Source organism: Lissotriton vulgaris, chromosome 8, assembly GCF_964263255.1.
Source record: "Lissotriton vulgaris chromosome 8, aLisVul1.2, whole genome shotgun sequence".
Taxonomy (NCBI): Eukaryota; Metazoa; Chordata; class Amphibia; order Caudata; family Salamandridae; genus Lissotriton; species Lissotriton vulgaris.
In genome coordinates, this window is record NC_141696.1 from 761,049,972 (window position 1) to 761,073,307 (window position 23,336).

Genomic DNA, 23,336 nt, shown 5'->3' on the forward strand with positions numbered 1-23,336 from the left:
GTCCACAGCTGGATTTTCATCTGTGAGAGGAGCTGTTTCTTCCAGGGGTGCTGGAACTCTTCGAGTGTGGGAGGCGTGAATCCAATTCGGCAGCCCTCCACACTTGTATTGACAACATTTGACAACGGCAATCGCTGCCGAACCTTGTAACGCTTCTAACAACAGTCGCACAAATTCCCCATTTCGAATAGGTGAACCTGAAGAAGTCATGTAACCTCTCTGAGACCACAAAGGCCAATAGTCATGAACTACCCCGAAACCATATTGGCTATCGGTGTAAATAGTGACTCCAATTTTGATACCCGCTAAACAGGCACGTGTCAATGCAATGATTTCAGCTACCTGAGCGGAGTGTACTCCTTCCAGGTAAGCGGCTTCCACAACTCCAGTAATGGTGCAAACAGCATAAGCTGCTCTCAACTGACCAGTATTGTCTCTTACACATGAGCCATCAACAAAGAAAATTTCATCAGGGTTGGTCAACGGCTCATCCACAATATCTGGTCTTGGCTTGGTACATAGTTCAGTCACATCAAGGCAATCATGATCTTCACATTCCTCGTCCTCTATATCATTGGGGAGTGGCATCAAAGTGGCAGGATTCAAAACAGAGCACCTCTTAAGGGTCACGTTCTCCGCAGCAAGAATAACTTGCTTGTAGCGCATGAGCCTATTATTGGTCTAGTGCTGTGTCTTGGTCCTGGTTATTACCAATTCCACAGAATGAGGTACATACACCACTAATTGATGTCCCATTACAATACTTTCACACCTCTCAATGCTGACACCCGTTGCAGCAACGGATTTGAGACATTCGGGCAACGCTGCGGCTACTGGGTCTAAAGTAGCCGAGAAATATGCAACTGGTCTACGGGCATTTCCATGAATATGTGCTAGGACTGACAAAGCACAACCTTCTCTTTCGCAACAGTAAAGTAAAAATGGTTTTTCCGTAATCTGGCATTCCCAAAGCAGGAGCACGACACAAGTCCTCTCTCAGCTGTAGGAATGACATCAAACAATCCTTGTCCCATGGTACCGGATCACTCACCTCCTTGTGCGTCAGTTTTTGCAAGGGTTTTGCTTTCAGGGAAAAGTTAGCTATCCACTGTCGGCAATAACCAACCATTCCTAGGAACATCCTGACCTCTCTTTGTGTCGTAGGCGAATTCATTTTCATGATCGCCTCTATCCTGTCTGGTGACACCTTCCGTTTTCCTTTTTCAATTCAGTGACCCAAGTACTGTACTTCTGTCAGACAGTACTGTAATTTGCTCGGAGACACCTTGTGTCCATTTTCAGCTAAATGGTTCAGCAAGGTGATGGTGTCTATCTTACAAGCTTCCTCTGTTTCTGGCGCAACAAGTAGGTCGTCTATGTACTGAACTAGAACCAAGTTCTGTGGTAGTACTAGACTTTCAAGATTTTTCTTCAGCAGCTGGTTGAAAATCGATGGGCTTTCTGTATACCCCTGTGGGATACGACACCATGTTAAGACGCAATTTTCCAGCTTAAATGCGAAAAGAAACTGGCTCTCCTCATCTAATGGAATTGAAAAGAAGGCCTGGCAAAGGTCTATCACTGTGAACCACTCTGCTTGGAATGGTATCTGAAACAATATCACTGATGGATTCGGTACCACTGGACAACATGAAACAACAATGTTATTAATCTTTCGGAGATCCTATACTATTCTGAATTTCCCACTAGGTTTCTGCAATCCCATAATCGGGGAAATACATGGAATACCCACGATTTCCTTCAATATTCCCTGCTTAATCATGGAGTCGATCACGGGCTTTATTCCTGCAATCGTCTCCGGGGTCAATTTATATTGAGGCGTTCTTGGATATTCAACATTTAGTTTTATCATGATTTTCACTGGTTCTACTCCTTTAATCAATCCTCTCTCTTCTCCAGTGAAATCCCATACTTCAGATGACACATTATCCCTTAAGTCCCAAGGGGGCTTTTCCACCGTCAGGGTAGGATACAGCTCTACGCATACCTTTGAATTTGCAACCTTAAAGGTGGCATCATCGTCGTTAGTCTGTACCTCTACTCCGTGAGGCGTGCAATATATTGTGCAATTTAATTTGCACAATAAGTCTCTTCCTAACAGACACACAGGGCTAGAATCACATACTACAAACTGATGTTCATCGCTGTATTTCCCTATTCTCACTAGCACTGGTTCCGTCAAAGGGTTAGTCATTCTCCTATTTGCGACTCCTACCACTTGAATGGTTTCCCCCGACATTGGCAGGTCCGAGCCACTGCTGATCTTAAGGTTGATCGAGTAGCCCCAGTATCTACTAAGAATGTCGTAGGACATCCTGCCACCTCAGCCTCAACAAACGGTCCCCTTTGGTTCACCTCTAGAACTGCCCTGAGGGTACAGTCCTCCTCTCTACTCACTCGCCGTCCAGTCAGTGGGTCAACGTAGTAACACTCTTCTCCTCCTACTAAAAGAGGCATTTGTCTATAGATCTTTCCTCCTGTCGCAATCTTTGGTGGTTGAGGGAACTGGGCTCGAGGAGCCAATGTCCCCCCTTTGACCACCTTACCCTTAGGTACTGTCACCCCTTTTACTGGAAGGGTCTGAACTTCTTCCTCCTCTACTTCCAGTTCTCCGTTTTCAGGATTATAGGGACACTCGCGTTTCCAATGTCCCACCTGGTGACACTGGTGACACTTTGTCGTCCTTTTCAAAGTAGCAAGGTCTACTCTAGGTCTCGGATTTTCCTCGTTGTCCCTATTCTGATTATTTGATCTCCTTCCCATCGTCCAAGTTCCCTGTTGCTGCTGTCCACCCTTTCCAGCAGACTGCATCTGAACCATCATCAACTTCTCCTTAAGTTTCTTTGCTTTGGAATCTATTTCATCACTGCATTACCTTGCGTATCTCAGAATTTCATCCAGTGGTTTGTTTTGCCAGCAAATTAAATGTTGCTGAATCATCAAACAAATATCAGGTCTCAATCCCAAAACGAACTTCGATACAAACTGTCCTATGTCTTTGGGATCCATTACATCTAATCCACACAGTATTGTTTGAACGTTTTCAGCAATCGCTCATAAAATTCATGGACTGTCTCCTTGGGTTCCTGTCTAGTTCGGTCTATTTTCACCCAATCTATATCCTGCGGTGGCACCTTCTCTTTCAGCCATGTCATCACCCTTTCATATTTTTCCATTACTCTTTATGACGGTCCATTAGTATGAGCATTTCTTTCTGGTTCTGCTGTGAGCCATTCAACACTAACTTTGCATGCTGTCCACAAGTCTCCTGGGACCACAATATCAAATAAGGTGTTCAAATCAATCCACAGTACCTTAGAGATCTTCACAAACCTCTCTACCTGCTTGTACCACTCTACAGGATTCTCTCGTAACTTTGGAAATGAATTGGTAAACGCAGCTAAATCTTCCCTACTCCAGGGCACATGTACATAACTCCCAATCGCTATTTCTCGCAAAGGGTATGCCTCTATCCGCAGTGGCCCTCCCTCCGGGGACATCACAATCGTGCTCCGCCTGACAGTCCCTTTCTTGGACCACCTTTCCTCCCATTTATCCAGATCTCTCCATGCCCTTATTCCTGTGATCAGTTCCCTTATGTGTGTTTTTAATCCAATTGTCCTCCTCTCATCAAGGTCCTGATCTGAATAATGCAACCTATGGTTACCCTGTAATGCCTTTGTTCTCGACAAGTCTACCATGTACTTGTCTGCCAGTTCAGATAATTTCTCGTGAATCGCTCTCGCCTTCCGAGTAATATCCTTTGCTATAAACAGCACCTCATCTTGCTCATACATGTCAATCCTTTCTAAAGGCAACGTACCATCTATTATCTCGTCCAGGTCAGATTTTAAACTGGTCAAATCGAGCCTTTTTGCCTTTATCACAGCTTTCAGTGTGTCGTCTCTAGAGAGCCCATCTACGTCTCTCCCATCACAGCTCTGAGTCCTACGTCTGGTCTCAGGCGTGTTATGGGGAGTCCTCCCATGCTCCCATCTCTCCAGGTCCCATGCAGTTCCATCCCCTCTTGGTGTATGGTGAAACACTGCTCGATTCCCCATAATCCCACATCTCCAATTCTGCCTGGTGTCTCTAGGTGTATGATAAGACACTCCATTATTCCCCATGCTTTCGCAACTCCCCTGCTGTTCATGATCGCTCGACGCAGGGCAAGGCCCTTCACGGCTCCCCATGTGCCCGCGATCCCGCTCCTGTCCATGATCGCTTGACGCATGGTGAGACACCTCGTGGCTCCCCATGTTCCCGCGATTCCAATGCTGTCTGATATCGCCAGGTGCATGGTGAGTGCACTTAAAGCTATCCCTGTACTCTTGCGTCCTTCGGTCTCCTTCACTGTGAATGAGACGAGACACCCCTCCACACTCTGTACTTCTACCCTCTTGCTCCTGTCTACTTCCCCCGTGGATATGATGGGTAACTCCTCTACTCTCCTGACTCTTACCGTCCCACTCCTGACCGCTTTTGCTAGCCCCACCGTGAGACAATGTCCCATTGCCTTGACTTCCCCATTCAGCTTCCGCTCTTGACCTGTTACTCTGTGTTCCTGTGGCAGTATCCCATTCCCTCAAGTCAGCCCTCAACTCCTTAAAGGATTTCGGCCGTGGTCCTCTCAGATCCATCGGTCCTCTCTGACCCCCCGGATCTGTTATGGGATCCACTGCTGGATTCAATGGGGTGCTCCATTCTCTTGGTCCTGGCAACTGCCTCCGGGCATTTGTCATGTTGTTCCTTCTTTCCATTTCTGCTCTTTCTCTGTCTAGCCGTACCTGTTCCTCCTCTCGCACTTTCTCTGGGTTATAAATCAATACTATAGGACCTATGGTAACGGGTACTTGAAGAGCATCTGGCAATTGGTAAGACTCAGCACTCTCCGTTTCTGGCTCCTTCTGTACCACAAACCTTCCGACTACTCTCTGTACTGGACTAGGTTGAGGTGTTTCCTCACCTTTGGTGGGTTCCCAATCCGATATAGGGAGTGGTCTATTCTCCCCTATGCCAACCCTATCTTCCCTTCGGAGCTCGATACCTTCCATCTCTCTATTGTACGGAGGCGGTCTATCTATTAACACCCTATTTATTAGGCTATCCTCTGTCTTGCTCTCATCATCCTCCTCTGGGGCTCTCTTGTCTCCTGTAACCTCTATCACTGGGTACAACTTATCCACTTCAATAGTCTGCACTCTCCATTTCTTGGCTTCCACATCCCATTTGGCGTCTTGCACTGCTCTTACCGATCGTCTTACCCTTTCTTGACGCCTGTTCTGATTCCTGTTGTGCGCCGCTCTAATCCACGCATTAAGGGTTCCAAATTGGGCTGGTCTAGGCAAAGGTCTCAATGAAGACATAACTGCTTTTAGCTGGTGCAACACTTCTAATCTAAACGTTCCATATTTTGGAAAAGTCAGTTCTTCGTTCCCTTCTGTAATCTTACTCCAAGTAGCAAGCCACAATATAGTATGCAACCCAACATTCGTAGCCATATAATGAGCTGGTGTACCCTCGGGCGGGGCCTCTTCCCCGTAATAAGATTCTCTCCTTTCTCTCTTAAAGATCGCTCTCAAGCATTTAAAACACTTCATGATCACAATCTACAATTTCCCTTATTTCCCTGTGTTCGTTTACTTCCTGATGACAATCTACCAATCCCAGCGCGGTTCTTGCTAACCGACCTATCCCAGCGCGGCTTCACACCAACCGGCCTATCACAGCGCAGTTCGCGTCAACCAGCCTATCACAGCGCGGCTTCACACCAACCGGCCTATCACAGCGCGGTTCTCTCTGACGTCACTCGTCTCCCTTCGCAGCAGTTCCCCTCCTTTCTCAGCTCGTCTTTCGGTCATGCACGCGTCCCATTCATACCCTGAAAAATGATTACTTCCGACCAAGCGATCACTTTCCTTGACTGTACGCCCACAGTCTAACTGTAAGTGTCACCTTAACTGACGAAATGTCTTTCCGTGAACGTCCAGACAATCACCGTAACTGATAGGTTACTTACACACTGTAACTTCCGACCAGCGTCCGTTACCCATACACTCACTCTTGCGTTCCCTCTATCACAGTCCTGCGGGCGATCAATGGTACCTCATGACCCCCTTTACAATGGTCGACAATTACTCTGGATGTCCAAAACACCCGAACTACTTAAGCTCTTCCCTGAACTTAAGATTTTTACCAGGTTGCGCGCGCTCACAACCCTGCCTCAATCACACTACAGGCGTTCAACTCCGCATGACATTACAACACAAATACAACACAAAACACCGCAATCTGACAACGCATGACCCTTATTATACTCACTCTCGACCGACTCTGCTGCTTTTCTCTTGCGCCGTCAGCACCTTCTTCGGTAGGCGATTCTTCTGCTGCTCATCTCTCCATCTCTAGGGGCCTCGGGGTAATCTTAACCTAGTCTAGATCCCCTTCCTCTAGAAGGTAACCATCCTACTCTGCTACCAACTGATACGGCGGGATTTTTGATCTCTTATCTGATCGCTATAGATCTAGATCCCAACTCAGGTCGACTGAACCTTTGTTACCTGTCATAGAGTAAAAAGCAATCCACTACCAGGTTAATCAACTCAAGACTTTGCACAACTCTGAAGAACCACTTAAAAAGAATAAGTTTTAAAGTTTTATTATAAAGCCAAAGATAACTGGAGATACAAACATCTCAATATAAGATTCAAAAGATATACTGGCATCAATACAAACATGAATTCTCTAAATGCTCTTAGGCGACAGAAGAATATCACCAAAACTAATTCAAAGATCAGCAAGTTTGCAAGAATAGACACAAGTTGTAGCTTGAGCGTCATTTACAAAAAGGAAGAAAAATCCAGATTAGACTGTCCCTACTCTAGACTAAGTGACATCCCTACTTAGCAGAATCTTAACCTAAAAAGGTGTCAGCCGTGGTGACTTCCAAAGATCACTCACTTTCCCTTAGTCTTTTGTTGTAAATCTGTGCATCGCAGTTGTCCTCTCTGCCTACCCATCCGCTCTCTATGGTTCCTCAGGCCATCTGCTCTAACTCCACCCAAGGGTGCTGTCCCTAATACAAAATCACAATTACAGTTGAAACCCCCCTCAGAGACGCCCCTCACGTACGCCTCTCACGTGGTGTCGGTTCTGGCTTTTTCCATGCTGATACTCCTCTGGGCTCCTTGTTAGCGATGACCTTGCTTCTCAGGCTCTTCTCGGCAAGACGGTACCCCCCAGGAAATTCCTGAAGCCTCCTCCAGGCCTGTGCCTGTCTCCCAGAACAGAGCCCTATTCATCACTCTCTTGATTGGAACCCCCTCGCACCTGCAAACAGACCCTCATGAAGTGGGCCCCAAATTCCGGCATCCAGCTTATCTCACAAGTCGAGCATGGTCCACAATTTATGCTTAACACGACCTGATTTTAACTAGCACATGCAGATCAAAAGAAACGACTTTATCTTTCCAGGCCTACTAGAATTACATGAAACAGGCCTATGCACTCTATAAACCTTTATTTTTCAGCTTAAACAGTATTCTAACTTATTACACACTCTGGTTATAGGAAACACTTCTATAAAACATATATTTTCAGTCTATGATCAATAATACTTTGAATTATAACAACAGTAGTCCATCTTATATGAAAATGTAAAGGCACGTTTTCGTTCTTAATGCACTGCCACCTATGGATAGGTAGACGTTTGTGAGCACATTCTCCACCAAGGCCAATCAGATCCAAGAGATAGTACGCAGACATTGGCGTTTATTAAATCAGAGCAGGGACGAAATTGCTCAACCCTTATTTGCTTTTAAAAGAGCAACTAGCATACGAGATCATCTGGTCCATACACGCCCTAAGGAAGTGCCTAAGAGAATGATTGGCACCCTATGGGATTTGCCCGCTGCGGTGGGCCATCATCCCTGTGGGAACTGTTCCATCTGCCCACAAACCAGACATTCTACCACGGTAGCTATTGGTACAGATCGGCCATGGGTCCAGAAGTATTTTTCAAACTGCAATAGTTCCAACCTTATTTATCTACTGACGTGCTCTTGCTCCACTCAATATGTGGAGATGACAACTCGCAAAGTGCGCGTTCGGATGCTTGAGCATAAGAGCTCCTTCCGCTGTAAGAAGACTATTATCAGATTGACCAAACACTTTGTTGAGAACAATCATGGGGCAGAAAATTTCCACTGGACAGTCTTTGAAAAACCAGTTATTCCTGCACATATCAGCGATGTGTCCAGATATTTATTCATCAAGGAACAGAAATGGATTTTCAAGCTGAGAGCTGATACACAAGGGTTGAATGATGAGATCCCAGGGACTAGCCTGAATCACTGACAGAATTTCGACCTCAGAAATATCGACCTACAAGAATATCGAGTCAACAATATCGAGGGCAAAAATATCGACATCCTATCTACAACATGGTAAGTACAAAAATATCGAAAAAATAATATCGATGTAAAAAATATCGATGTTAAAAATATCGATTTTTTTTTTTTAATATATAAATGTAAAATTAAGTAATTAAGACTAATAAATAAAATAAACATATTTAAAAGTATCTAATAATGTTTAAAAGTAATAAATAATACATATATATTAAGAATACATTAATTAAATATATACAGTAAATATGTAATATATATGCACTGAACAATAAGTATTAATAATTATTTAACTAATTTATAAATTAATGAAATATATTCTAATTTACTAACACATTTACAAACATAAAACAATAAAAAAAATTGAAAGTAATATAAAAAATAAAATAAACATTTGATATTTTAACAATTAATTAAATAAAACGTTGGATAGCGTAAGGGTAAAAATTTCTATTCCTACTCCAGAGAGTGCAACAGTAGGGAAAACTGACCCTGAACTCAAAAAACACCCCTTTACCCAAGAACTGAAAACTGACCCTGAACCCTAAAAATACCCCTTTACCCAAAAACTGAAAAATGACCCTGAACCCAAAAAATACCCCTTTACCCAAAAACTGAAAACTGAGCCTGAACCCAAAAAATACCCCTTTACCAAAAAACTGAAAACTGACCCTGAACACTAAAAATACCCCTTTACCCAAAAACTGAAAACTGACCCTGAACCCAAAAAATACCCCTTTACCCAAGAACTGAAAACTGACCCTGAACCCTAAAAATACCCCTTTACCCAAAAACTGAAAACTGACCCTGAACCCTAAAAATAACCCTTTACCCAAAAACTGAAAACTGACCCTAAACCCTAAAAATACCCCTTTACCCAAAAACTGAAAACTGACCCTGAACCCTAAAAATACCCCTTTACCCAAGAACTGAAAACTGACCCTGAACCCTAAACATACCCCTTTACCCAAAAACTGAAAACTGACCCTGAACACTAAAAATACCCCTTTACCCAAAAACTGAAAACTGACCCTGAACCCAAAAAATACCCCTTTACCCAAGAACTGAAAACTGACCCTGAACCCAAAAAATACCCCTTTACCCAAGAACTGAAAACTGACCCTGAACCCTAAAAAAAACCCTTTACCCAAAAACTCAAAACTGACCCTGAACACTAAAAATACCCCTTTACCCAAAAACCCAAAACTGACCCTGAACCCTAAAAATACTCCTTTACCCAAACTTAATTAATATTATTTAATTAGCAATTAATTATTAATTAACAATAACAAATAAAGTAAATATATTAGCACATTAGCTGTAATTAATATAATTTAATAATTAATATAATTTTTCCCCAATTAATTAATTACCAGTAACTAAAAATTATATATAAATAAATTACTCTAATTAATGTAACTAATTAGTATTATTTAATTACCAATTAATTAATAATTTAAAATATGTACAAAATATATTAATTAATTAACTAATTAAAATTAATTATTTCCCAATAAATTAAATATAAATTTTTAAAAACATATGTTAATTATTAATTATTATTAAATTACTCCCCACCCCATTCCCCTATAAACCCACATCCCGCTACAGAAAATATATATCAATTAATAAATTTTTTTCCCCAATTAATCAATATTAATTAGCAATTAATTATAATTAATTAATTAATCCTACTAATTATTAATCAACTTACCATAATTAAATTACTTCCCACCCTATTCCCCTATAAACCCACAACCCGCTACAGAACATATATATCAATTAATAAATTAATTAAAATTATTTTCCTATTATTTTCACATAATTACCAATTAATTATAATTTATTAATAAATCCTACTAATTACTAATCAATTTACCATAATTAAATTACTTCCCACCCTATTCCCCTATAAACCCACAACCTGCTCCGGTACAAAAACATAAAATTTACTTAAACATTTATTTATTATTATATAAAATTTATACACATATAATAGTAATTATTTTAAATACTTAAATTAAACATATAACACATACATAATAAAAAACTATACAATAATACAAATATCGATATTAGTGTCATCGAAATTAGTAACATCGATATATATGCTATCGATATTACTAACTTCGATATTACTTACATCGATATTAAGTATTTCGATATTACTTACCTTGGGTCGATATTCTGTCCTACGATATTCTTGCCTTCGATATTATGCTCCTTCGATATTTCAGACTCGATATTATGGTAGGTCGATATTTCCTACTCGATATTTTGACTGTGTACCGACTAGCCTACCAGGATGAGTGTTGGGCACTTGAGTAAAATTGTTATATTTCCTTAGTACAAGATTGAAGTCCCATGGGCTGCCCCATCTGAGAGGGTAATCTAAGAGGTGTATCCCACAGGTTTCCCCTTTCCCCCCCTCCCGTTTTACCCTAAGGCACCACCTTCCCTGGCACAGATATGGTCAGGCACACACTCTTTAACACTTGTGAGTTGCATAAAAACCTCTATTTGTATGTGTTTATGATTAATATTTGTGTCGGACTGTCTATATGATACTATTTAAACAGGCGGGGTAAGATACCAACAAATAAAGAAATTCGGGTGGTGTTACCTAAACTATATAGTTCGTCACCCGGCAGTCATCTGGGAGCAACCTAAGAACTACAGACACCATGATTGTGACGGTATTCTGTAGTCTTTAGCCAACTCGGCTCCAGTACATGTTATTAATGTCTTTGATGTACTGCAATGATTACTGAATGATGAACGCGGGCCTGGATGGCATTATTCGAACAGAATCATGCGGGGGTATTTACCTTCTCAATTCTTCACCTGGTAGCGATTTAAGAACTACAGACTCTATTACCGGGACGTCATCTTGTAGTCCTAGACCACTCGGCTTAAACAAACGTGATTGTAAATTCAATCCTTTGCCGGGTAGACAGGGGGGCTATTTTAGATGTTTATGCCTTTTTTCTCCCTCTTTTACTAAATACACGAATACCTCTGGCTCTGTTACTGACAGGGCCCTCCCCGTATTGATAATTATGAACTACAAACGTCAGTTTTCTGACGTCATTCTGTAGTCAGGGGCTGGTCTCCGCACTCATCAAGTATACTTTATCGAGATGACAAAATTCTTGGGTTTTTTTTAATTTAGAGTGAAAGGTGGGCATCGTCCCAGGTTTTGTACCACTCAGCTTGGTGTTCACCTAATTTTATGCCCAGGTCTATTTTAATCAGATATGGCGCGAAAAATGAGCATCCACTCGTGTTTACTTACAGGCGCCTCGTCCTGATGTCGGTAGCTCCCCCAAGACTCGAGGTACCGATGGATCAGGTAATCCCCCACCATTTGCGGTTTTGTTTAAGATCGTACATTGACTAGGGAGGTTGTTTTGGCATATTAAATATATCGCTCAGACGAAAGGGGTTGGTTTTATGTCCCTCTATGTAGTTAACTTCATTTGTGTTTGGAGTTGGGAAAACATGTAAAATTATCCAAACTGAATGGTTTCCATCTCGGCCTGGAATACATGGCCTTCAAGTTGAATTAAGCTATTTGTCCTTTTTGATATTCTAGGTTTGTATTTCCATTAATATATTGCCAGTATCGACTATCTAGAGCGCTGGCAGTATAACAAGAAGCAGTTCTGAAAGGACAATGTCCCTCATTTAATGTTGTCTTCGGGGCATATTCAGTATGGATAAACTTAACTAAATACACAATTGTATTTGTTGCTGTTGTATACAGGATGGGGGTTTGAGTTGTGTCCGGGAGTATACTAGAATCAGAATGCATCTGTCCAGATGATTGACTTTCTGTGCAGTTAGTATTTGTGAAATAGAGAGTTTGAGTTCGTATTTCATGTTGACATTGAGTACTTTCCAAGTCCATGATAAAAAACCTCTATTTTTAACTCACTGTTCATAGAGCGGGGCCTCAACATCCTGAGCATGGTCCAGGTGAGGTGAGGTGCAGTCCCCCATCAATTTGGGTGAGCAAGTATATGTTTTTCATTCATTTGCATAATATTATAAGGAATTCACACATGAACTAGAGATTAATGTCTATGTATATATGTCATTACAAGTGGTGTGTTGTTATTATTTTTTGACAGATGTAATCTGCATCCCTTGATGTGGAGGAACAGACTGTGTATTCTTTCACGGTATCACAGCAAGTATTGTCACTGTTTTGATCATTTTTCAAATCAATTACATGAATAAATGCAGTAGCAATTATAAGAACAGAGGCCCTGAAGAAAGCCTTAGGGAAGTATAGCCCGTTTGACTGAAACATGTTGGCCCCTTGATGGCAGTTATTTGTTTAAGCTGCAGTTTGCACTGTTCTGTTTTTAATTAAGGGGTGTGTCCCCGTCTTTAGTAAAAATATTCTTTGTTAGGACACATCACCTTATTTTAACCCACTTTTCTATGCACTGCGTGTCTTTCTAATGTCCTTATGGGCAAATAAGAACTGTTTGCCCTTTTCCATTTTTCTTAGTGATTTTTTGGTTGTGTTCTAACCTTTGTGTATACAGGCGTGGTGTCCTCTAAGATCAAGAGGTTCACCATTCCTTTTAGCTGGTTGACCAAATGATAAAACTGATCACTTGGAATAGTTAATGGTTATCCGGATTTTGAGTATTCTAACTGGTCTCAACCACGTTATCACTAATAATTAGTTGGTTATGTGAGTTTCCTTAAATTTAGCATTCTTTGTAGCACATGTAGATACACTCTACCATTTGGAGAGGTGTTTGGTCTTTTCATTTAGATCAGGCTCTTAGACCCCGGGTTTGTTGTGTTGTTTGATAAGTCAATATTTGGGAATGTGAACCTGGCTTGGTCTTAATATTTCCCTAGGACCCTATGTCTCTGAGTGTTTTTGTGTATCATTTTTTAAATTGCCTGTAGGAAACTGGATTTTGATTGAAGGGGACGAAGACCCATCTTAAGCACGAATCACATTGTCTGTAAGGATTTAACACAAACGTCAATAAATTAACCTGTGCTTAAACCCCTAGTAGCTAGGCACAGAAGTAGTTAGGCTTAATTCAGAGATAATGTTTATTGTATTTATGCTTCAGAAAAGGGGGTGGTGATGAACAGAGTGTCTGAATTAAGCAGACCACTCTTACCCAGTCCAAAGATCAGGGCATGATCCATCACCGTTTTTTAGCTCACTGCACCATCCCAGCTCAGAACTTGGCTATATGCAAATTAGTCTGACCCTGGCCCAGTGCATCATGGGAACAGGGCAGACCAAACTACCAAGCCAATTCCTTTACTGGGAAGGAAACAAGCTACCGGGGACCGGTTTCTGACATTTCAGCCGTCCTCGGCCCGGGTTGCTTGAATCCTGATGGTGCAATGAGCTAGGGACTCACATCTGAGTATACCCTTCCACGCTTATGGTGGACAAAAATGATTCAGAAAAGGGGGTGGTGATGAACAGAGTGTCTGAATTGAGCAGACCACTCTTACCCAGTCCAAATATCAGGGCTTGATCCATCACCGTTTTTTAGCTCACTGCACCATCCCAGCTCAGAACTTGGCTATATGCAAATTAGTCTGACCCTCGCCCAGTGCATCATGGGAACAGGGCAGACCAAACTACCAAGCCAATTCTTATACTGGGAAGGAAACAAGCTACCGGGGACCGGTTTCTGGCATTTCAGCCGTCTTCGGCCCGGCTTGCTTGAATCCTGATGGTGCAATGAGCTAGGGACTCACATCTGAGTATACCCTTCCACGCTTATGGTGGACAAAAATGATTCAGAAAAGGGGGTGGTGATGAACAGAGTGTCTGAATTAAGCAGACCACTCTTACCCAGTCCAAAGATCGGGGCTTGATCCATCACCGTTTTTTAGCTCACTGCACCATCCCAGCTCAGAACTTGGCTATATGCAAATTAGTCTGACCCTGGCCCAGTGCATCATGGGAACAGGGCAGACCAAACTACCAAGCCAATTCTTATACTGGGAAGGAAACAAGCTACCGGGGACCGGTTTCTGGCATTTCAGCTGTCTTCGGCCCGGCTTGCTTGAATCCTGATGGTGCAATGAGCTAGGGACTCACATCTGAGTATACCCTCCCACGCTTATGGTGAACAAAAATGATTCAGAAAAGGGGGTGGTGATGAACAGAGTGTCTGAATTAAGCAGACCACTCTTACCCAGTCCAAAGATCAGGGCTTGATCCATCACCGTTTTTTAGCTCACTGCACCATCCCAGCTCAGAACTTGGCTATATGCAAATTGGTCTGACCTTGGCCCAGTGCATCATGGTAACAGGGCAGACCAAACTACCAAGCCAATTCTTATACTGGGAAGGAAACAAGCTACCGGGGACCAGTTTCTGGCATTTCAGCCGTCTTCGGCCCGGTTTGCTTGAATCCTGATGGCGCAATGAGCTAGGGACTCACATCTGAGTATACCCTCCCACGCTTATGGTGGATAAAAATGATTCAGAAAAGGGGGTGGTGATGAACAGAGTGTCTGAATTAAGCAGACCACTCTTACACAGTCCAAAGATCAGGGCTTGATCCATCACCGCTTTTTAGCTCACTACACCATCCCAGCTCAGAACTTGGCTATATGCAAATTAGTCTGACCCTGGCCCAGTGCATCATGGGAACAGGGTAGACCAAACTACCGAGCCAATTCTTATACTGGGAAGGAAACAAGCTACCGGGGACCTGTTTCTGGCATTTCAGCCGTCTTCGGCCGGGCTTGCTTGAATCCTGATGGTGCAATGAGCTAGGGACTCACATCTGAGTATACCCTTCCACGCTTATGGTGGACAAAAATGATTCAGAAAAGGGGGTGTTGATGAACAGAGTGTCTGAATTAAGCAGACCACTCTTACCCAGTCCAAAGATCAGGGCTTGATCCATCACCGTTTTTAGGTCACTGCACCATCCCAGCTCAGAACTTGGCTATATGCAAATTAGTCTGACCCTGGCCCAGTGCACCATGGGAACAGGGCAGACCAACCTACTTTATGCAGCACTCAAAAAGTAATGTAAAAACACAACACAAGAAAAAACCTACAACTGTTTAGAAAAAGTAGAAAAAATGTTGATAAATGAAATCACACTGAATCAAGTTAAATCCAATCTATTGAACAAGAGTTATGAATTGTTTAAGTTTTAATGAAAAATAGTGAATGAAAGATCAAGGCACCAACTGCAAGCATCTATTCGCATTAGACCAGGGCGAAGTTGAAAGTTATGGCTGATCTGTGATGAAGCTCGGTCCAGATATACATGTGAATTGGGCCTGGTCTCGGCTTACCTTCAGATTTGAAAGACATTTTGAAGAAAAATGTCTGAGAAGGTGCACTTCAGTGGAGTAAGTCAGCCAGCGGTGTTGGAGGAGAAGGAATTGTTGGGGAGCCTCTGGACGAAGTTGCGGTGAAAAGTTTAACATTTGGACTGCATCACTTTTTTGGAAAATTGAAAATCTCCAGTGGCTCAAAGCTGAAGGCAGAAGCCAACAAGTGCTCCATGAGGTCGGATACCCTTGCAAAAAGATCCAGCTGAACAGGATTTGCTGCTGTGTAGAAGAGCGTAGCAGGAGCTACCACAAAGACATGCCCACAGGTGATGCACTGTAGGTGGATCGGCAAGCAGGTAGGTCCTGGCCCTGTGTCCCTAGTTTCAGTTTTTGTCTGTTTGAGTACATTTATCAAGACTTCCAAGCGTTCAGGATTGGGTAGGCACCATATGGATGGCAGAACTGACTTTAGACATGGTCCAGATGCAGGCTCAAGCTCCTTGGAGGTTGTTGTGTCCCTGAAACTCAGAGCAGGATGCCAGCCAACTAGCCCTTGGGAGGCACTTTGATAGTCCTCGGATCAAACAGCAAGGCAGGCCTAAAGCAGCATAACAGTCCTCTGGTAGCAGCAGGCCGTTCCTCTGAAGTACAAGGCAGTGCCTCTGGGGTTCCTCCACAGGTCCAGGGGTGAACTGAAGAGTTGATTTGAGGGTCCAATATTTATACCCAGTGGCATCCTGTGAAGTGGGAGAAACCTCTAGACTTCACCCCCATACCTAGTTGTGAACATTTCCTTTCTACCCTGCCCAGGCCCCAAGTGGTCTAGGATCACAAAAGACTGGTATCAAGTTATTTGTGAGTGTGCTGGATGCAGTCACTTTAAATCCTAAGTAGGGCAGGGAACTGCTCTTTCCCTTCCATCCTGGCACGGCGGACCATTCTGCCAACAACTACTCCCTCCTTTTTGAAAGAATACACAAAGGCCAACTACAACTCTAATCACAGTCATTTGACCCAGATTACAGTCTGCAGGCATCAAATGGTTAGGACAAGAAAATACTAGTGTCCTAAAAGTGTCATGTTTAGGACTGTAACTTAAAATCCGACTTCACCATTAAGGAGGGTAATAAAATACAATTATTTTGAGACATAACATGACATTTTTACCTGTTTCCAATCAAAAGTTAGGACTTATTAAATGCAATAAGATAACTGTTAGCCCTGCCAGCCTTGGGGTGGTTTTCCCCTGAACCTTTTTCCTTCCTCCTCCATTTTTCTGCTCTTGTTTTTACTGGCCTTAAAACTTTGCACACTTTACCCCTGCTAACCTGTGCTAAAGTGTAAGTGCTCCACCCTAAAACATGGTAACATTGGCTGAAATCCAATCTACATATGTCATTTAATTATACGCCCCTAGTAAAGAGGCACTACAGGTGCCCAGGGCATGTACATTAAATGCTACTAGTGGGCCTGCAGCACTGATTGTGCCACCCACATAAGGAGCCTCCTAAACATGTCCCAGGACCAACATTGCAGAGTCTGTGTATGACGTTTTAACCTGTCATTTTTTTGACCTGGCAGAATAAGCCTTTTGCCAGGCTCATACCTTCATTTCTAATGCATATAAGTCACCCCTAGGGTAGGGCTTGCATAGCCCAGTGGGCTAAATACAATGTATTTAAAATATAAGGACAAGTACAGTTACATTTTACATGTCCACGTAGTGAAAAACGATTCAATTAGTTTTTCACTACTGTAAGATTAATCTCTCCCATTACAAGTAACATTGAACTTTTCTAATTAAATTTACAAAGTGTCACATCCAAATGGAAAGAGATAACCAGTTAATGTTTGGTGTTACTGGAATCAAGATCTAAAATCCTAACTTATGGTGAAGTCGGATATAAAATTACAATTCTGAAAATATTGAAGGTGGCATTTTCCTTGCAAAGCCATTTGTAGCCTTTAGCCTGTCTTTAGACACATGACTGGCTGCAGCTGACAGTTGGGCTTTGTGTATTCCTCTTTGACAGCCACACACAACAGGGAGTTTAGGTGTGCCTGGTTGGGCCATTACTGGCAGGATAGGAGGGTGGAGTTGGGCACAACTTAATTCTGAATAGGATGTGTCCGGCCTCCACACAAAAGGCTGCACACCCCCTGTAGTTAATCTGGAGCCAGGGCATGAAAAGGCAGGATGTCTAGGGACGTCCAAGGGAGACCTCTAGAAGCTTCTCCCCCACTTCAAAGGCACAACTGGATTTACATACTGGACCTTAGACACCACCACTTCAGTAGACTTTTGGACCTGTGGATACTCTGCCAGGAAGAAGGTTTGCTGTGTTTCTGCAAAGACTGCCACTCTGCTGTACTGCTACTGTTAAGGAACTTTGCCCTGCTGTGCTGACCTGCTGCCTGTTGCCCTCCTGCTGGGTAAGAAGCATTGGACCTGTGTCTCTTGAACCCAAAACCCAGAGTGTCTCCAAGGGCTAGTTGGCAGGCCTCCTGATCTGAACCTTCAGGGACATAACAGGCTTCCAACAATCTTGCACCTGGACTCTGCCATCCGTGAATCTACCCTGCCAAGTGGGGCCACCCGAGTCCTGGAAAGTTGGAAGTGGGCTTAAGGTCTCTGTCAGCCTCTTAGGAACCAGCAGAACCAACGCATCTCCTCTACTGCGTGGCGCAAAACCTAGCAGAACAAATTATTGATGCTACTAAATGGATTGGACCCGTTGCACAGACCTGCATCACATCGCTGCTCTTCAGAATTGGTGTATCGCCCTGACTGAGCGATGCATCCACTGTGCAGGCATCCACGGTTGGTGCTATTTTCACTTAAATCTTTCAAATGTAATATCTCCAGTTCTACTAATTAGAGTTTTGTTGATTTGGTGTTATTTGATTTATTAAAGGAAGTTCTATGCTTGTACCTTGGTATGAGATCATTTTTGTGTGGTGTTTTCACTGTATTGCTGTTTGAAGTGTTCCACAAATAGTTGTCATCTGAGTTAAGCCTGACTGCTCTGTTCCAAGCTACTTAAGGGTTGAGCACAGGTTACCTTAGGGTTTGCTTGCTCCTTACCCTGACAAGAATCGTGGTTTTTGCTTGACCAGGGTTCATACTTCAATCAACCAATAATGAAAAATCTTACAGTAACCAAGTGTTGTGCTATGGGAGAGGTAGGCTTCATAATAGTGAAAAACTAATATCGGAGTTTTGCACTACCAGGACATGTGAAACTTAAAACCACATGTCCTACCTTTAAAATACAATACATCCTGCCCTATCGTCTGTTTAGGGCCTACCATAGAGGAGGCCCATATGCACTAAAATCGAGGTTCAGGGCCACAGAAACTTTATTTTGCCAGGTTGAATTGTCGTTGTTGGAAAAACTAAAACTTTAATCTGCCAAACTTTATACCAGATCAAAGTCTAAATCCAGGCAGTCAGCATGAGGTTTAATTATGCTAATAAATATTAATTTCAATTCTGATAACAGCAAGGTCAGTAGAAACTCAAAGCATACACTGGCAGTTCTAGCAAAAAACACAACCACTGATCAATTATTTGCTATCAACAAATATTTACCCCTAATGTTGAATAATCTGGCTACTCTTGTTACTATTCTACATCATCTCTAAAATCTTATTAGCAATACAACAACGTTCCATGCGTAATAACTAATGATTTCAATGAAAACCTACTTGATTTACTTCCGGAGCTCTATTCTTGTGAAGACGGCTTGATGCAGCTATGGACATTCTCACTCCAATTTTCATAAGAAGTAAACAGAAGCTCACTAAAAAGTCAAAAATATTGAAAAATATAATTGTAGAAACAAAATTCCTATGCCTTAATTGGTGTTTTTCCAAGAATCATCCAGCAATAACGACCTTCTCCAGGACCATCTCAAGATCTAACATTTTACTTCAATACACTTCTCAAACTTTGGTATTAGCAAAAACTATGTAGTATTGACAAGGCAGGAATGTGACCACCATCCCCAGCAGACCACTATCAACTTTAGCACTCTCCATTCATGCTATTCCAAGTTTAGAAAATGGGACATTACCTTTTAACAACAAGAAACTTGTCTGGAGCTGCAAGTTAACCAATAAATTATTGCTCTTCAGAAATTATCCAATTATGACCAATGCTTTAGGAAAACTTAGGAAAGCAAATTCAGAAGGGGCAGTTGGGATAGACTCATGGGAGCGGACAGTAAAAAGGGTGTTCGATTCCTTATTGACTACCACATGCAGATAAAGAAATGCTCTGTTAATGCATTTTTTGCCCATGTTGGTCAGCCCAATACATTTTGTATACGAAAAGGCACTATAGAAGGTCACTGAGACACTTGTGCCTTCTATCTCAATCTCTTAAACGCACCAACTCCGTCAAGCACCCGAAACTACTACACAGAAGAACCATTCAAAGGATTACAACTCAAGAATATGACAGTAGGTGGATCAAGCTTCAGAATGCCATCATCATACAAAATGCAAAACAAATCTGGTGTCTAGTTTGGGCAGGAACATCTGAATATAAACCATCAATCAATTATGTTAGCCCTTTTAAAACCTGGGAAATATATTTAAAACAACATTTTTTCCAATTCAATCTCCTCAAAGGGACCACCCTTGGCATATAATTATAATGGGACTGAAATCACTGAGGCTGAGATAACAACATTGATAACTCAGTGTAAAAATTCCAGAGCCTCAGATCCCAATGGTATCTCGAGTGTTCAATTAAGCATAGCCCAACATTGTGTATTCATACACAGGTGCCCCTTTTCAGTCATGTCCTCTTATCTGGGCAAATACCTGCTTCTTGGCAAGGATCATTATTTCAGCTGCTTCACAAAAATGTTCTAAAAACACTCTGGCCAGCTTTCGCTTCATACCCCTTCTGGTTGCAGAAGGAAAATGATCTGCAAAGCACCTACCAAATTTGTTAACACAATGCAGTTTAACAGATTGGGTTAACAGTGTAACAGTCTTTTGCATGCCTTTCAAACTGGCTTTACGTTAGGTTGTGCAACAAGAGACAAATTAACAGCATTGATCTTTCTTGCCGGCAAAGCACTCTGCCAAAAAGTTCACTATATGTTTGCTTTATAGCTTATTTCGTTTATTTCCACAAAGAAAGCGAATTCACTTGTAGGCCAAACGTTTAGCTCTGGGTATTGACAGCACTCTGCGACACATGGTAATTATCTTAAACTCCAACACATAGTTACAGGTCAAATTATTGAAGTACTGTGCACTCTCATATCTTCTCTTCCATCTTTGTAGTACAGATAGTACAGATATTGACTCTTACATTAAAAAAAATACTTTTTTCTCCCAAAATAGAAAATCATCAAATTAGTCATCTAACGTATCATGATGACTTTGCTATTGGCTTGAAAACGCTGGTGGGGCTACAGAATCAACTAAAAGCGCTAAATAAATGTAATCAAAAAATGACTCAGCAGCCAATATCAAAGAGACAACATTTCTTCCTTTTGGGAAGATGACAAGGAAATGTAACTGGAAATAAGGCCAACAAAAAATGTATTCCGTAGTCACATTCGATTATCTAGGCTATATGATGGACACTGAGTTAACTGCCTCCCAACAACTGGCAACATTAAATACTTATCCCCAGATTAATCAAAGCCACATTCTGCGAATTCTAAATTGCGAGAATTACCAAATCGCAATTTTAGAGTTCGCAGAATGGGATTCATGAAGAAATGCAATCAAAAGAGTGAATCGCAATCGGCCGCAATTGCCGTTTGCGATTTTGCTTAAATCGCAAAAAAATTCACAGAATCTCCCTTTTTTCGGGTAGAACTTGCGACCTCGCAATTACCGAAATCGCAAATTGCGATCTCGCTAATTGCGAGCACATTCTCATTCAGCACACTGAGCCTGAAAGTGGAAGCAGCACTGGCCAGAGCTCCACTACAGACCACCTTCAGCTGCAAATCACGAGACAAACCAGCCCAGAAAATGTCACAGGAAGCAGCAGGGTGCAGTGCCTCAGGAAGGAAAAGAAAAATCAAATTTTCCGAGCAGGAATTGGAATATTTAATAGAGGGAGTATCCAAAGATCGTGACCGGCTTTTCGGGAAGGATTCACGGAGGGTGCCTGAGGCGGACAAGAGGCGCATTTGGCTGCGCATCCGCACTAAAGTAAACGCAGTGGGAGTGACCCAGCGCTCCATAGACGACCGGAAAAAGAGGTGGTATGACCTCAGAGGGCGTGTTGATCAAAGAATTGCAGAGAGGCTGGGGGAGCGACTCGCAACCGGAGGAGGAGAGCCCACTGTACCACCCAACACCCCACTGGAGGACCTTGTGGAGGACACCCTGAATCCCGAGGCATGCAGGGGGGTAACCCGGCTGGACTCCTCCCGACCCACGCAAGAATCCCAAGGTAAGTGCCATGCGACTGCGACCCTGTCCCCTAACAATGGCCATGACTCCAGAGCTACCCATTAGAAACCCCAGTCATGCAGGCCATGCACACCAGAAAAGCCCAATTGCATTGTGGGACTTGTAGTGTGACCACATTTTCCAGATAGCCCCATACAGCCAGACCTGTCCAGTCAGCCAGCCAGTCAGGGAATGCTAGCCTGCATGCATGTAGCAACCTCCCATGTGCAAGAAACATGTCATTAATCACTGTCCCATTTACATCACAGGTGGTGCAGAACAACCCAGCACCGATAGTGAGGCCCTTCACATTGACAACAATCCCGAGGACACCGAGGGAGAGGGCAATACTATCCCTCAACCAGGACCATCACAGCCAGCACCAGCAGCAGTAGTACCACCACCTGCCCCTGTGGACAGGGCCACCCCTGCAACAACAGGTGCGCCACAACCACTCCGAGTTACACCCATGCCAGTGGCACTGGCAACTACAGCTGCAGCACAGAAGCAGACAAGGCCACTGTTCGATCACAGTCCAGCGGACTGGCAGGGGAATGAATGTCCGGGTACCTGGCCAGTCTATTGAGCGTCGGATGCTCTGTGTACATGAAAAGTAGGCACGTCACTTGGCAGCCATCCACCTGCAGCTCCACAAGACTGCACGTAATGTGGGACAGCACACTGACTGCATGGAAAGCGTGACTGCTGCTGTCCGGGAAAACAGCCAGGTCCTGTTGTCCCAGCGGGATGTCAACTGCCGCCGCCACCGCCAGCTGCTGACCCGCCTGTCAGCCTACACACGCTCCAACCACATAATCGGGAATGCCACCTCCCAACTATTGCGTCGATCACTAGCGATGCAAATACAAATGGTGCAATGCTGCCAGGATGTCGCTAGGGCACTGGGGCAAGTCACCACTGCAGTGCAGAGTCTGCAGGCTACTGGCCATGGCCAGGCAGGTGGGGGGGGATGATGCCAGTGAGGGCAATTCCAGCCACAGCAGCCTGTCGTTGCCACTGGTGACAGTACCCCGCCGCAGCACCAGGCCCACTGCAGCCTCACGGGATAATGCTGATGTGGAGGTCGAAAGGGGACTGGGATCATCCGCCCGGAGGCGCCACTAACTATTTATTGTTTTCCATGCAGGGCCATGCTGATGATACAAGCATGCCCTCCTCACAAAC